This window comes from Anser anser (assembly GCF_964211835.1).
Source record: "Anser anser genome assembly, chromosome: 12".
NCBI classification, from domain to species: Eukaryota; Metazoa; Chordata; class Aves; order Anseriformes; family Anatidae; genus Anser; species Anser anser.
The window spans coordinates 415,107-429,268 of NC_139733.1; the positions used below are offsets into that span (position 1 = coordinate 415,107).

At 51.5% G+C, this 14,162-nt stretch overlaps 1 long non-coding RNA gene across 1 annotated transcript in view; it reads right to left on the bottom strand.

Annotated features, from left to right (window-relative positions):
- The window catches only part of LOC310880201, a 32,671-nt gene extending 20,459 nt beyond the window's left edge, over nucleotides 1–12,212 (bottom strand). The window contains exon 1 of the long non-coding RNA XR_014571527.1: nucleotides 12,085–12,212. This is a non-coding gene — a long non-coding RNA (uncharacterized lncRNA). The remainder of the gene's footprint in view (nucleotides 1–12,084) is intronic.
- Nucleotides 12,213–14,162: the final 1,950 nt, after the last annotated feature.

Here is a 14,162-nt window from a genome sequence, read left to right on the forward strand (position 1 = left end):
AAATCCCATTCCACCCATACTTCTCCATTAAAGACAGCTTAGGGCTTACCCTAATAATCACCCCTCTAATAGCACTAGCCCTATTTTCACCGAACCTCCTGGTTCTTGGAATCCTAGTTGGGAGTGGTTGGCCACATGAGATGTACAGGATTTTTACCTGTGATTTAGTCTTGACAAGGCTATGTAATTGGTTTACTAACGTCTCATAAGAAAGAAGCATGAGCGGTTAATGCAGTTGGCTTGAAACCCATCCCCAGTGCTGCCAGTGCACTCTCTGAACTCACTGAAGTGCATCCCCAGTGGTGCCAGTGCACTCTCTGCACTCACTGCACTGCATCCCCAGTGGTGCCAGTGCGCTCTCTGGAGTCACAGCACTGCATCCCCAGTGGTGCCAGTGCACTCTCTGGACTCACTGCACTGCATCCCCAGTGGTGCCAGTGCACTCTCTGGACTCACTGCACTGCATCCCCAGTGGTGCCAGTGCACTCTCTGGACTCACTGCACTGCATCACCAGTGGTGCCAGTGCACTCTCTGGACTCACTGCAGTGCATCCCCAGTGGTGCCAGTGCACTCTCTGGACTCACTGCAGTCCATCCCCAGTGGTGCCAGTGCACTCTCTGGACTCACTGAAGTGCATCCCCAGTGGTGCCAGTGCACTCTCTGCACTCACTGCACTGCATCCACAGTGGTGCCAGTGCGCTCTCTGGAGTCACAGCACTGCATCCCCAGTGGTGCCAGTGCAATCTCTGGACTCACTGCACTGCATCCCCAGTGGTGCCAGTGCACTCTCTGAACTCACTGAAGTGCATCACCAGTGGTGCCATTGCACTCTCTGCACTCACTGCACTGCATCCCCAGTGGTGCCAGTGCACTCACTGGACTGACTGCACTGCATCCCCAGTGGTGCCAGTGCGCTCTCCGGAGTCACAGCACTGCATCCCCAGTGGTGCCAGTGCACTCACTGGACACACTGTACTGCAACACAGGTGGTACCAGTGCACTCTCTGCACTCACTGCACAGCATCCCCAGTGGTGCCAGTGCATTCACTGGACTCACTGGACTGCATCACCAGTGGTGCCAGTGCACTCTCTGGACTCAATGCACTACATCCCCTGTGGTGCCAGTGCACTCTCTGGACTCACTGCACTGCATCCCCAGTGGTGCCAGTGTACTCTCTGGACTCACTGCAGTGCATCCCCAGTGGTGCCAGAGCACTCTCTGGACTCACTGCACTGCATCCCCAGTGGTGCCAGTGCACTCTCTGGACTCACTGCACTGTATCCGCAGTGGTGTCAGTGCACTCTCTGTACTCACTGAAGTGCATCCCCAGTGGTGCCAGTGCACTCTCTGGACTCAGTGCACTGCATCCCCAGTGGTGCCAGTGCACTCTCTGGACTCACTGCACTGCATCCCCAGTGGTGCCAGTGCAATCTCTGGACTCACTGTAGTGCATCCCCAGTGCTGCCAGTGCACTCTCTGGACTCACTGCAGTGCATCCCCAGTGGTGCCAGTGCACTCTCTGGACTCACTGTACTGCATCACCAGTGGTGCCAGTGCACTCTCTGGACTCACAGCAGTGCATCCCCAGTGGTGCCAGTGCACTCTCTGGACTCACTGCACTGCATCCCCAGTGGTGCCAATGCACTCTCTGGACTCACTGCACTGCATCCCCAGTGGTGCCAGTGAAGTCTCTGGACTCACTGCACTGCATCACCAGTGGTGCCAGTGCACTCTCTGGACTCACTGCACTGCATCCCCAGTGGTGCCAGTGAAGTCTCTGGACTCACTGCACTGCATCCCCACTGCTGCCAGTGCACTCTCTGGACTCACTGCACTGCATCCCCAGTGGTGCCAGTGCACTCTCTGGACTCACTGCACTGCATCCCCAGTGGTGCCAGTGCACTCTCTCGAGTCACTGCACTGCATCCCCAGTGGTGCCAGTGCACTCACTGGACTCACTGTACTGCATCATCGGTGGTGCCAGTGCACTCTCTGGACTCACTGCACTGCATCCCCAGTGGTGCCAGTGCACTCTCTGCATTCACTGCACTGCAGGCCCAGTGGTACCAGTGCACTCACTGGACTCACTGTACTGCATCACCAGTGGTGCCAGTGCACTCTCTGGACTCACTGCACTGCATCCCCAGTGGTTCCAGTGCATTCACTGGACTCACTGTACTGCATCACCAGTGGTGCCAGTGCACTCTCTGGACTCACTGCACTGCATCCCCAGTGGTGCCAGTGAGCTCTCTGGACTCACTGCACTGCATCCCCAGTGGTGCCAGTGTACTCACAGGATTCACTGCACTGCATCCCCAGTGGTGCTAGTGCACTCTCTGGACTCACTGCAGTGCATCCCCAGTGGTGCCAGTGCACTCTCTGGACTCACTGAAGTGCATTCTCAGTGGTGCCAGTGCACTCTCTGGGCTCACTGAAGTGCATCCCCAGTGGTGCCAGTACACTCACTGGACTCACTGCACTGCATCCCCAGTGGTGCCAGTGCACTCTCTGGACTCACTGCACTGCATCCCCAGTGGTGCCAGTGCACTCTCTGGACTCACTGTAGTGCATCCCCAGTGGTGCCAGTGCACTCTCTGGACTCACTGCAGTGCATCCCCAGTGGTGCCAGTGCACTCTCTGCACTCACTTCACTGCATCCCCAGTGGTGCCAGTGCACTCTCTGGACTCACTGCACTGCATCCCCAGTGGTGCCAGTGAAGTCTTTGGACTCACTGCACTGCATCCCCAGTGGTGCCAGTGCACTCTCTGGAGTCACTGAAGTGCATCCCCAGTGGTGCCAGTGCACTCTCTGGACTCACTGCACTGCATGTCCAGTGGTGCCAGTGCACTCTGTGGACTCACTGTACTGCATCCCCAGTGGTGCCAGTGCACTCTCTGGACTCACTGTACTGCATCCCCAGTGGTGCCAGTGCACTCTCTGGACTAACTGCAGTGCATCCCCAGTGGTGCCAGTGCACTCTCTGGACTCACTGCAGTGCATCCCCAGTGGTGCCAGTGCACTCTCTGGTCTCACTGCACTGAAGCCCCAGTGGTGCCAGTGCACTCTCTGGACTCACTGCACTGCATCCCCAGTGGTGCCAGTGCACTGTCTGGACTCACTGCACTGCATCCCCAGTGGTGTCAGTGCACTCTCTGGACTCACTGTACTGCACCCCCAGTGGTGCCAGTGCACTCACTGGACTGACTGCACTGCATCCCCAGTGGTGCCAGTGCGCTCTCTGGAGTCACAGCACTGCATCCCCAGTGGTGCCAGTGCACTCACTGGACTCACTGCACTGCATCACAGGTGGTGCCAGTGCACTCTCTGGACTCACTGCAGTGAATCCCCGGTGGTGCCAGTGTACTCTCTGCAGTCACTGCGCTGCATCCCCAGTGGTGCCAGTGCACTCACTGGACTCACTGGACTGCATCCCCAGTGGTGCCAGTGCACTCTCTGGACTCACTGCACTGCATCCCCAGTGGTGCCAGTGCACTCTCTGGACTCACTGCACTGGATCCCCAGTGGTGCCAGAGCACTCTCTGGACTCACTGCACTGCATCCCCAGTGGTGCCAGTGCACTCTCTGGACTCACTGCACTGCATCCCCAGTCGTGTCAGTGCACTCTCTGGACTCACTGAAGTGCATCCCCAGTTGTGCCAGTGCACTCTCTGGACTCAATGCACTGCATCCCCAGTGGTGCCAGTGCACTCTCTGGACTCAGTGCACTGCATCCCCAGTGGTGCCAGTGCAATCTCTGGACTCACTGTAGTGCATCCCCAGTGGTGCCAGTGCACTCTCTGGACTCACTGCAGTGCATCCCCAGTGGTGCCAGTGCACTCTCTGGACTCACTGTACTGCATCACCAGTGGTGCCAGTGCACTCTCTGGACTCACTGCAGTGCATCCCCAGTGGTGCCAGTGCACTCTCTGGACTCACTGCACTGCAGCCCCGGTGGTGCCAGTGCAATCTCTGGACTCACTGCACTGCATCCCCAGTGGTGCCAGTGCACTCTCTGGACTCACTGCACTGCATCCCCAGTTTTGCCAGTGAAGTCTTTGGACTCACTGCACTGCATCCCCAGTGGTGCCAGTGCACTCTCTGGAGTCACTGCACTGCATGCCCAGTGGTGCCAGTGCACTCTCTGGACTCACTGCACTGCATCCGCTCATGATCAGAGGATTCGGCAACTGAGTTGTCCCCCTCATAATCGGTGCCCCCGACATAGCATTCCCGCGAATAAACAACATAAGCTTTTGACTCCTCCCCCCATCATTCCTCCTACTACTAGTCTCATCCACTGTAGAAGCTGGCGCCGGCACAGGCTGAACTGTCTACCCTCCCCTAGCAGGTAACCTTGCCCACGCCGGAGCTTCAGTAGACCTGGCTATCTTCTCACTCCACTTAGCCGGTATCTCCTCCATCCTTGGGGCCATCAACTTTATCACCACAGCCATCAACATAAAACCCCCCGCACTCTCACAATACCAAACCCCACTATTTGTCTGATCCGTACTAATTACCGCCATCCTACTCCTTCTATCACTCCCCGTACTCGCCGCCGGTATTACAATATTACTAACTGATCGAAACCTAAACACCACATTCTTCGACCCCGCTGGAGGAGGAGACCCAATCCTGTACCAACACCTATTCTGATTCTTCGGACACCCAGAAGTCTATATTCTGATCCTACCGGGGTTCGGAATCATCTCACACGTAGTCACGTACTACTCAGGCAAAAAGGAGCCCTTCGGCTACATGGGAATAGTCTGAGCCATACTATCCATCGGCTTCCTAGGATTCATCGTCTGAGCTCACCACATGTTTACAGTAGGAATAGACGTTGATACCCGAGCCTACTTTACATCAGCCACTATAATCATTGCCATCCCTACCGGAATCAAAGTATTTAGCTGACTAGCCACCCTGCACGGAGGAACAATCAAATGAGACCCCCCCAATACTATGAGCTCTAGGATTTATCTTCCTATTTACCATCGGAGGATTAACAGGAATCGTTCTTGCAAACTCTTCCCTAGACATCGCCCTGCACGACACGTACTACGTAGTTGCCCACTTCCACTACGTCCTATCCATAGGCGCCGTCTTTGCCATTCTAGCAGGATTTACTCACTGATTCCCACTACTCACTGGGTTTACCCTACACCAAACATGAGCAAAAGCCCACTTCGGGGTAATATTTACAGGAGTAAACCTAACGTTCTTCCCCCAGCACTTCCTAGGCCTAGCAGGAATACCCCGACGATACTCGGACTATCCCGACGCCTACACACTATGAAACACCATTTCCTCCATCGGCTCCCTAATCTCAATAGTAGCCGTAATCATACTAATATTCATCATCTGAGAAGCCTTTCCGGCCAAACGAAAAGTCCTACAACCAGAACTAACTACCACAAACGTTGAATGAATCCACGGCTGCCCTCCCCCATACCATACTTTCGAGGAACCGGCCTTCGTCCAAGTACAAGAAAGGAAGGAATCAAACCCTCACATGCTGGTTTCAAGCCAACTGCATTAACCGCTCATGCTTCTTTCTTATGAGACGTTAGTAAACCAATTACATAGCCTTGTCAAGACTAAATCACAGGTAAAAATCCTGTACATCTCATGTGGCCAACCACTCCCAACTAGGATTCCAAGACGCCTCATCACCCATCATAGAAGAACTCGTTGAATTCCACGACCACGCCCTAATCGTTGCCCTAGCTATCTGCAGCCTAGTTCTCTACCTTTTAGCCCACATACTAACAGAAAAACTCTCGTCCAATGCTGTAGACGCCCAAGAAGTAGAGCTGATCTGGACAATCCTACCTGCTATCGTCCTGGTACTCCTCGCCCTCCCATCCCTACAAATCCTCTACATAATGGACAAAATCGATGAACCAGACCTCACCCTAAAAGCCATCGACCACCAATGATACTGAAGCTACGAATACACAGACTTCAAAGACCTATCATTCGACTCCTACATAGTGCCCACCCCAGACTTACCCAACGGCCACTTCCGACTGCTAGAAGTTGACCACCGCGTAGTTATCCCAATAGAATCCCCCATCCGCGTGATCATTACTGCAGGAGACGTACTCCACTCCTGAGCAGTCCCAACGCTCGGAGTTAAAACAGACGCAATCCCAGGCCGACTAAACCAAACTTCATTCATTACCACCCGGCCTGGGATTTTTTACGGACAATGCTCAGAAATTTGCGGGGCTAATCACAGCTACATACCCATTGTAGTAGAATCAACCCCACTCCCACATTTCGAGGCCTGATCGTCCCTTCTATCATCATCCTAATCATTAAGAAGCTATGCAACAGCACTAGCCTTTTAAGCTAGCCAAAGAGGGACTTCCCCCTCCTTAATGATATGCCACAGCTTAACCCCGCACCATGATTTTCAATCATAATTATAACCTGATTAACCCTAGCACTCCTCATCCAACCAAAACTACTAGCCTTCACCACAACCAACCCCCCATCAAATAAGACCTCCCTCACTACCAAACCCACACCATGATCCTGACCATGAACCTAAGCTTCTTTGACCAATTTTCCAGCCCCAATCTATTCGGCATCCCCTTAATCCTACTATCCCTACTCTTCCCAGCCCTACTATTCCCGTCCCCAAACAACCCATGAATCAACAACCGCCTTTCTACTATCCAAACATGACTCCTTCACCTAATCACAAAACAACTAATAGTCCCACTCAACAAAAATGGCCACAAATGAGCCATAATATTTACATCCCTAATAATCATACTTCTTACAATCAACCTTCTAGGCCTCCTTCCATATACATTCACCCCAACCACCCAACTATCTATGAACATAGCCCTAGCCTTCCCACTATGGCTCGCCACACTACTAACAGGCCTACGAAACCAACCATCAGCCTCTTTAGCCCACCTATTACCCGAAGGTACCCCTACACCCCTAATCCCCGCACTAATCCTGATCGAAACAACCAGCCTACTAATCCGCCCCCTAGCCCTCGGAGTCCGCCTTACAGCCAACCTTACAGCAGGACACTTACTCATCCAACTCATCTCTACAGCCTCCATTGCATTAATACCCACCCTTCCTGCAGTATCCATCCTAACAATAATCATCCTACTACTCCTAACCATCCTAGAAGTAGCAGTAGCCATAATCCAGGCCTACGTCTTCGTGCTCCTTCTAAGCCTATACTTACAAGAAAACATCTAATGGCACACCAAGCACACTCATACCACATAGTTGACCCAAGCCCTTGACCAATCTTCGGGGCAGCCGCCGCCCTACTCACAACCTCAGGATTAATCATGTGATTCCACTACAACTCATCCATACTACTAACCCTAGGCCTCATCTCAATACTCCTAGTAATACTCCAATGATGACGAGACATTGTACGAGAAAGCACCTTCCAAGGCCATCACACTCCCACAGTCCAAAAAGGCCTACGATACGGCATAATCCTTTTCATCACATCCGAAGCATTCTTCTTCTTAGGGTTCTTCTGAGCGTTCTTCCACTCGAGCCTGGCCCCAACCCCAGAACTAGGAGGCCAATGACCCCCAACAGGAATTAAACCACTCAACCCGATAGAAGTCCCCCTACTAAACACAGCCATCCTACTAGCCTCAGGCGTTACCGTAACGTGAGCCCATCACAGCATCACAGAAGGAAACCGAAAACACGCCATCCACGCCCTAACCCTAACGATCCTCCTGGGATTCTACTTCACAGCCCTACAAGCAATAGAATACCACGAAGCCCCATTCTCAATCGCCGATAGCGTCTACGGATCTACCTTCTTCGTTGCCACTGGATTCCACGGACTCCACGTAATCATCGGATCCTCCTTCCTGACCGTCTGCCTCTTCCGACTGATCAAGTTCCACTTTACATCAGACCACCACTTCGGATTCGAGGCAGCAGCCTGATACTGACACTTCGTAGACGTCATCTGACTATTCCTCTACATAACCATCTACTGATGAGGATCTTGCTCTTCTAGTATATTAATTACAATTGACTTCCAATCTCTAGAATCTGGTATAAACCCAGAGGAGAGCAATGAACGCACTCATGTTCATATTCGCCCTATCATCAATCCTAAGCGCCGCCCTAACCGCATTAAACTTCTGACTCGCCCAAATAAACCCCGACTCAGAGAAACTCTCACCGTACGAATGTGGATTCGACCCACTTGGATCTGCTCGATTACCATTCTCAGTCCGATTCTTCCTCAGTAGCCATCCTGTTCGTCCTATTCGACCTAGAAATCGCCCTCCTACTCCCCCTGCCATGAGCCGTCCAACTCCAATCCCCCCTAATGACCCTCACCTGAACTGTAGTGATCCTCCTTCTCCTAACACTCGGACTGGCCTACGAGTGAATTCAAGGGGGCCTAGAATGAGCAGAATAACAGAAAGTTAGTCTAACCAAAAAGATAGCTGGTTTCGACCCAGCAGATTACAGCCAACCCTGTAACTTTCTTATGTCGCCCCTACATTTAAGCTTCTACTCAGCCTTCATTTTCAGCGGACTAGGACTAGCCTTCCACCGAACCCACCTAGTATCCGCCCTACTATGCCTTGAAAGCATAATATTATCGATATTCGTAGGCCTATCAATATGATCCATCGAAAACCAAGTCTCCTCATTCACCATGGTACCAATTCTCATGCTAACCTTCTCAGCGTGTGAGGCGGGCACAGGCCTGGCCATCCTAGTAGCCTCCACCCGCACACATGGCTCCGACCATCTACACAACCTAAACCTCCTGCAATGCTAAAAATCATCCTACCCACAATCATACTTCTTCCAACAGCCCTGCTGTCTCCACCAAAATTTCTATGGACTAACACCACCTTATACAGCCTCCTAATCGCTGCCCTAAGCCTACAGTGATTAATCCCAACCTACTACCCCTACAAATTTTTATCCAACTGAACAGGAATTGACCAAATCTCATCCCCCCTCCTAGTACTATCCTGCTGACTACTCCCACTCATAATCATAGCAAGCCAAAACCACCTGCAACAAGAACCCCTACAACGCAAACGAATCTTTATCTCAACCTTAGTCGCAGTCCAGCCATTCATCCTACTAGCCTTTTCCACCACAGAACTAGCACTATTTTACATCTCATTTGAAGCAACCCTCATTCCCACCCTAATCTTAATCACCCGATGGGGGAACCAACCAGAACGCCTAAGCGCTGGCATCTACCTGCTATTCTACACGCCAGTAAGCTCTCTACCCCTGCTAATCACAATCATACACCTATACGTGAAAATTGGCACCCTGCACCTGCCAACCCTACAACTAACCCACCCAACCCTATCCACCTCATGGACAGGAATACTATCAGGTCTAGCACTGCTCATAGCATTCATAGTAAAAGCCCCACTATACGGCCTACACCTCTGACTGCCAAAAGCCCACGTAGAAGCACCCATCGCAGGCTCAATACTCCTCGCCGCCCTACTACTAAAGCTAGGAGGATACGGAATTATACGAGTCACTCTATTTATGGGCCCACTGTCCAACCTCCTGCACTACCCCTTCCTAACCCTGGCCCTATGAGGCGCCCTAATGACTAGCTCAATCTGCCTACGACAGACAGACCTAAAATCACTAATCGCTTATTCATCCGTTAGCCACATAGGCCTAGTTATCGCCGCAGGAATAATCCAAACCCACTGATCATTCTCAGGGGCAATGATCCTAATAATTTCCCATGGACTAACTTCCTCCATACTATTCTGCCTAGCCAACACAAACTATGAACGTACGCACAGCCGAATTCTACTACTCACACGAGGCCTACAACCTCTCCTACCACTCATAGCTACCTGATGATTGCTGGCCAATCTAACAAACATAGCCTTACCCCCAACAACAAACCTCATAGCAGAGCTAACCATTATAATCACCTTATTCAACTGATCTGCCTTCACGATCATCCTAACAGGAATCGCAACCCTACTAACCGCCTCCTACACCTTATTCATACTACTAATGACCCAACGAGGCTCAATCCCCTCCCACATCACATCTATGCAAAACTCAACCACGCGAGAACACCTGCTCATAACACTCCACATTATCCCAATATTCCTCCTAATCCTCAAACCCGAACTGATCTCCGGAATCCCCTCATGCAAGTATAGTTTAAACCAAACATTAGACTGTGATTCTAAGAATAGAAGTTCAAACCTTCTTACCTGCCGAGGGGAAGGTTTAACCAACAAGAGCTGCTAACTCTTACATCTGAGCCTAAAACCTCAGCCCCCTTACTTTTAAAGGATAACAGCAATCCACTGGTCTTAGGAACCACCCATCTTGGTGCAAATCCAAGTAAAAGGAGTGAACCCCACACTACTAATCAACTCCCTCACACTACTCACGCTGACAATCCTCCTAACCCCAATCATCCTGCCATTTCTATTTAAAAACTTTAAAAACACCCCACAAGCCACCACCCGCGCTGTTAAAACCGCATTCCTAATTAGCCTAGCCCCTACAACCGCATTCATCTACTCGGGAGTAGAATCTGTCACCTGCCACTGGGAGTGAAAATTCATTATAAACTTTAAAATCCCCCTGAGCCTAAAAATAGACCAATACTCAATAACATTTCTTCCAATCGCCCTATTTGTAACATGATCAATCCTACAATTCGCCATATGATACATGGCCTCAGAGCCATACGTAACAAAATTTTTCACCTACCTACTGACATTCCTAGTCGCCATACTCCTCCTAACAACCGCAAACAACATATTCCTCCTATTCGTAGGCTGGGAAGGAGTACGAATCATGTCCTTCCTTCTCATCGGCTGATGACAAGGCCGAGCAGATGCCAACACCGCCGCCCTACAAGCCGTAATCTACAACCGAATCGGAGACATCGGACTGATCCTGAGCATAGCATGACTAGCTTCAACATTCAACACCTGAGAGATCCAACAAGCCGTACACCCCCACCAAACCCCAATCCTCCCCCTCATAGGATTAATCCTCGCAGCCGCAGGAAAATCCGCCCAATTTGGACTCCACCCATGACTGCCCGCAGCAATAGAAGGCCCCACCCCAGTATCAGCCCTACTGCACTCCAGTACCATAGTAGTAGCCGGAATCTTCCTGCTCATCCGCATGCACCCCCTGCTAGCCACCAACCAGACAGCCCTAACTGCCTGCCTATGCCTAGGTGCTCTATCAACCCTATTCGCTGCCACATGCGCCCTAACCCAAAATGACATCAAAAAAATCATTGCTTTCTCAACATCCAGCCAACTAGGACTAATAATAGTCACTATCGGACTAAACCTCCCACAACTAGCCTTCCTACACATCTCAACCCATGCCTTCTTTAAAGCCATACTATTCCTATGCTCAGGGTCTATCATCCACAACCTAAACGGAGAACAAGATATCCGAAAGATAGGAGGCCTACAGAAAATACTCCCAGTCACTACTTCCTGCCTAACCATCGGAAACCTGGCGCTGATAGGAACCCCATTCCTAGCCGGATTCTACTCAAAAGACCTCATCATCGAAAGCTTAAACACATCATACCTAAATACTTGAGCCCTACTCCTAACCCTTATAGCCACAGCATTCACCGCAACCTACAGCATCCGCATAACCATCCTAGTCCAAGCTGGACAAACCCGAATCCCCCCAATAGTATCAATAAACGAAAACAACCCACTAATCACCGCCCCCCTAACCCGACTCGCCCTAGGCAGCATTACAGCAGGAATAATCATTACCTCTTTCATCACACCAACCAAAACCCCCCCAATAACCATACCCCTTATCACCAAAACCGCTGCCATCCTCATAACAATCCTAGGAATCATCCTAGCCCTAGAACTATCGAACATAACACACACCCTCACTCACCCCAAACCAAACCCCCTCATAAACTTCTCCTCTGCATTAGGGTACTTCAACCCCCTAGTACACCGATTCTTCTCCAAAAACCTACTAGAAAAGGGACAAAACATTGCCCTACACTTGATCGACCTCTCCTGACTCAAAAAAATAGGGCCAGAGGGCCTTGCTGAACTACAAGTAGCCGCAAGCAAAGCCGCAACCTCAATACACACAGGGCTAATTAAGGCCTACCTAGGATCCTTCGCCCTCTCCATCCTGGTAATAATCCTAATAACACACAGACTCACTAATGGCCCCTAACATCCGCAAATCCCATCCCCTACTAAAAATAATCAACAACTCCCTAATCGACCTACCCGCCCCCTCCAACATCTCTGCCTGATGAAACTTCGGCTCCCTTCTAGCCATCTGCTTAGCCACACAAATCCTAACAGGCCTGCTACTAGCCATACACTACAAGGCAGACACTTCACTCGCCTTCTCCTCAGTAGCTCACACATGCCGAGACGTCCAGTACGGATGGCTCATCCGCAACCTCCACGCCAACGGTGCTTCGCTCTTCTTTATCTGCATCTACTTACACATCGGACGAGGCCTCTACTACGGCTCCTACCTATACAAAGAAACCTGAAACACAGGAGTAATCCTCCTACTCACCCTAATAGCAACTGCCTTCGTAGGGTATGTCCTACCATGAGGACAAATGTCATTCTGAGGGGCCACCGTAATCACCAACCTATTCTCAGCCATCCCGTACATTGGGCAAACTCTAGTAGAATGAGCCTGAGGAGGATTCTCAGTAGACAATCCAACCTTAACCCGATTCTTCGCCATCCACTTCCTACTGCCCTTCCTAATTGCAGGAATCACCCTAGTCCACCTAACCTTCCTACACGAATCAGGCTCAAATAACCCACTAGGAATCGTATCAGACTGCGACAAAATCCCATTCCACCCATACTTCTCCATTAAAGACAGCTTAGGGCTTACCCTAATAATCACCCCTCTAATAGCACTAGCCCTATTTTCACCGAACCTCCTGGTTCTTGGAATCCTAGTTGGGAGTGGTTGGCCACATGAGATGTACAGGATTTTTACCTGTGATTTAGTCTTGACAAGGCTATGTAATTGGTTTACTAACGTCTCATAAGAAAGAAGCATGAGCGGTTAATGCAGTTGGCTTGAAACCCATCCCAAGTGGTGCCAGTGCAATCTCTGGACTCACTGCAGTGCATCCCCAGTGGTGCCAGTGCACTCTCTGGACTCACTGCACTGCATCCCCAGTGGTGCCAGTGCACTCTCTGGACTCACTGCACTGCATCCCCAGTGGTGCCAGTGCACTCTCTGGACTCACTGCAGTGCATCCCCAGTGGTGCCAGTGCACTCTCTGGACTCACTGCACTGCATCCCCAGTGGTGCCAGTGCGCTCTCTGGAGTCACAGCACTGCATCCCCAGTGGTGCCAGTGCAATCTCTGGACTCACTGCACTGCATCCCCAGTGGTGCCAGTGCACTCTCTGGACTCACTGAAGTGCATCCCCAGTGCACTCTCTGGACTCACTGAAGTGCATCCCCATTGGTGCCATTGCACTCTCTGCACTCACTGCACTGCATCCCCAGTGGTGCCAGTGCACTCACTGGACTGACTGCACTGCATCCCCAGTGGTGCCAGTGCGCTCTCCGGAGTCACAGCACTGCATCCCCAGTGGTGCCAGTGCACTCACTGGACACACTGCACTGCATCCCCAGTGGTGCCAGTGCACTCTCTGGAGTGACTGCAGTGCATCCCCAGTGGTGCCAGTGCAGTCTCTGGACTCACTGCAGTGCATCCCCAGTGGTGCCAGAGCACTCTCTGGACTCACTGCACTGCATCCCCAGTGGTGCCAGAGCACTCTCTGGACTCACTGCACTGCATCCCCAGTGGTGCCAGTGCACTCTCTGGACTCACTGCACTGCATCCCCAGTGGTGTCAGTACACTCTCTGGACTCACTGCACTGCATCCCGAGTGGTGCCAGTGCACTCTCTGGACTCACTAAACTGCATCACCAGTGGTGCCAGTGCACTCTCTGGACTCACTGCACTGCATCCCCAGTGGTGCCAGTGCAATCTCTGGACTCACTGTAGTGCATCCCCAGTGGTGCCAGTGCACTCTCTGGACTCACTGCAGTGCATCCCCAGTGGTGCCAGTGCACTCTCTGGACTCACTGCAGTGCATCCCCAGTGGTGCCAGTGCACTCTCT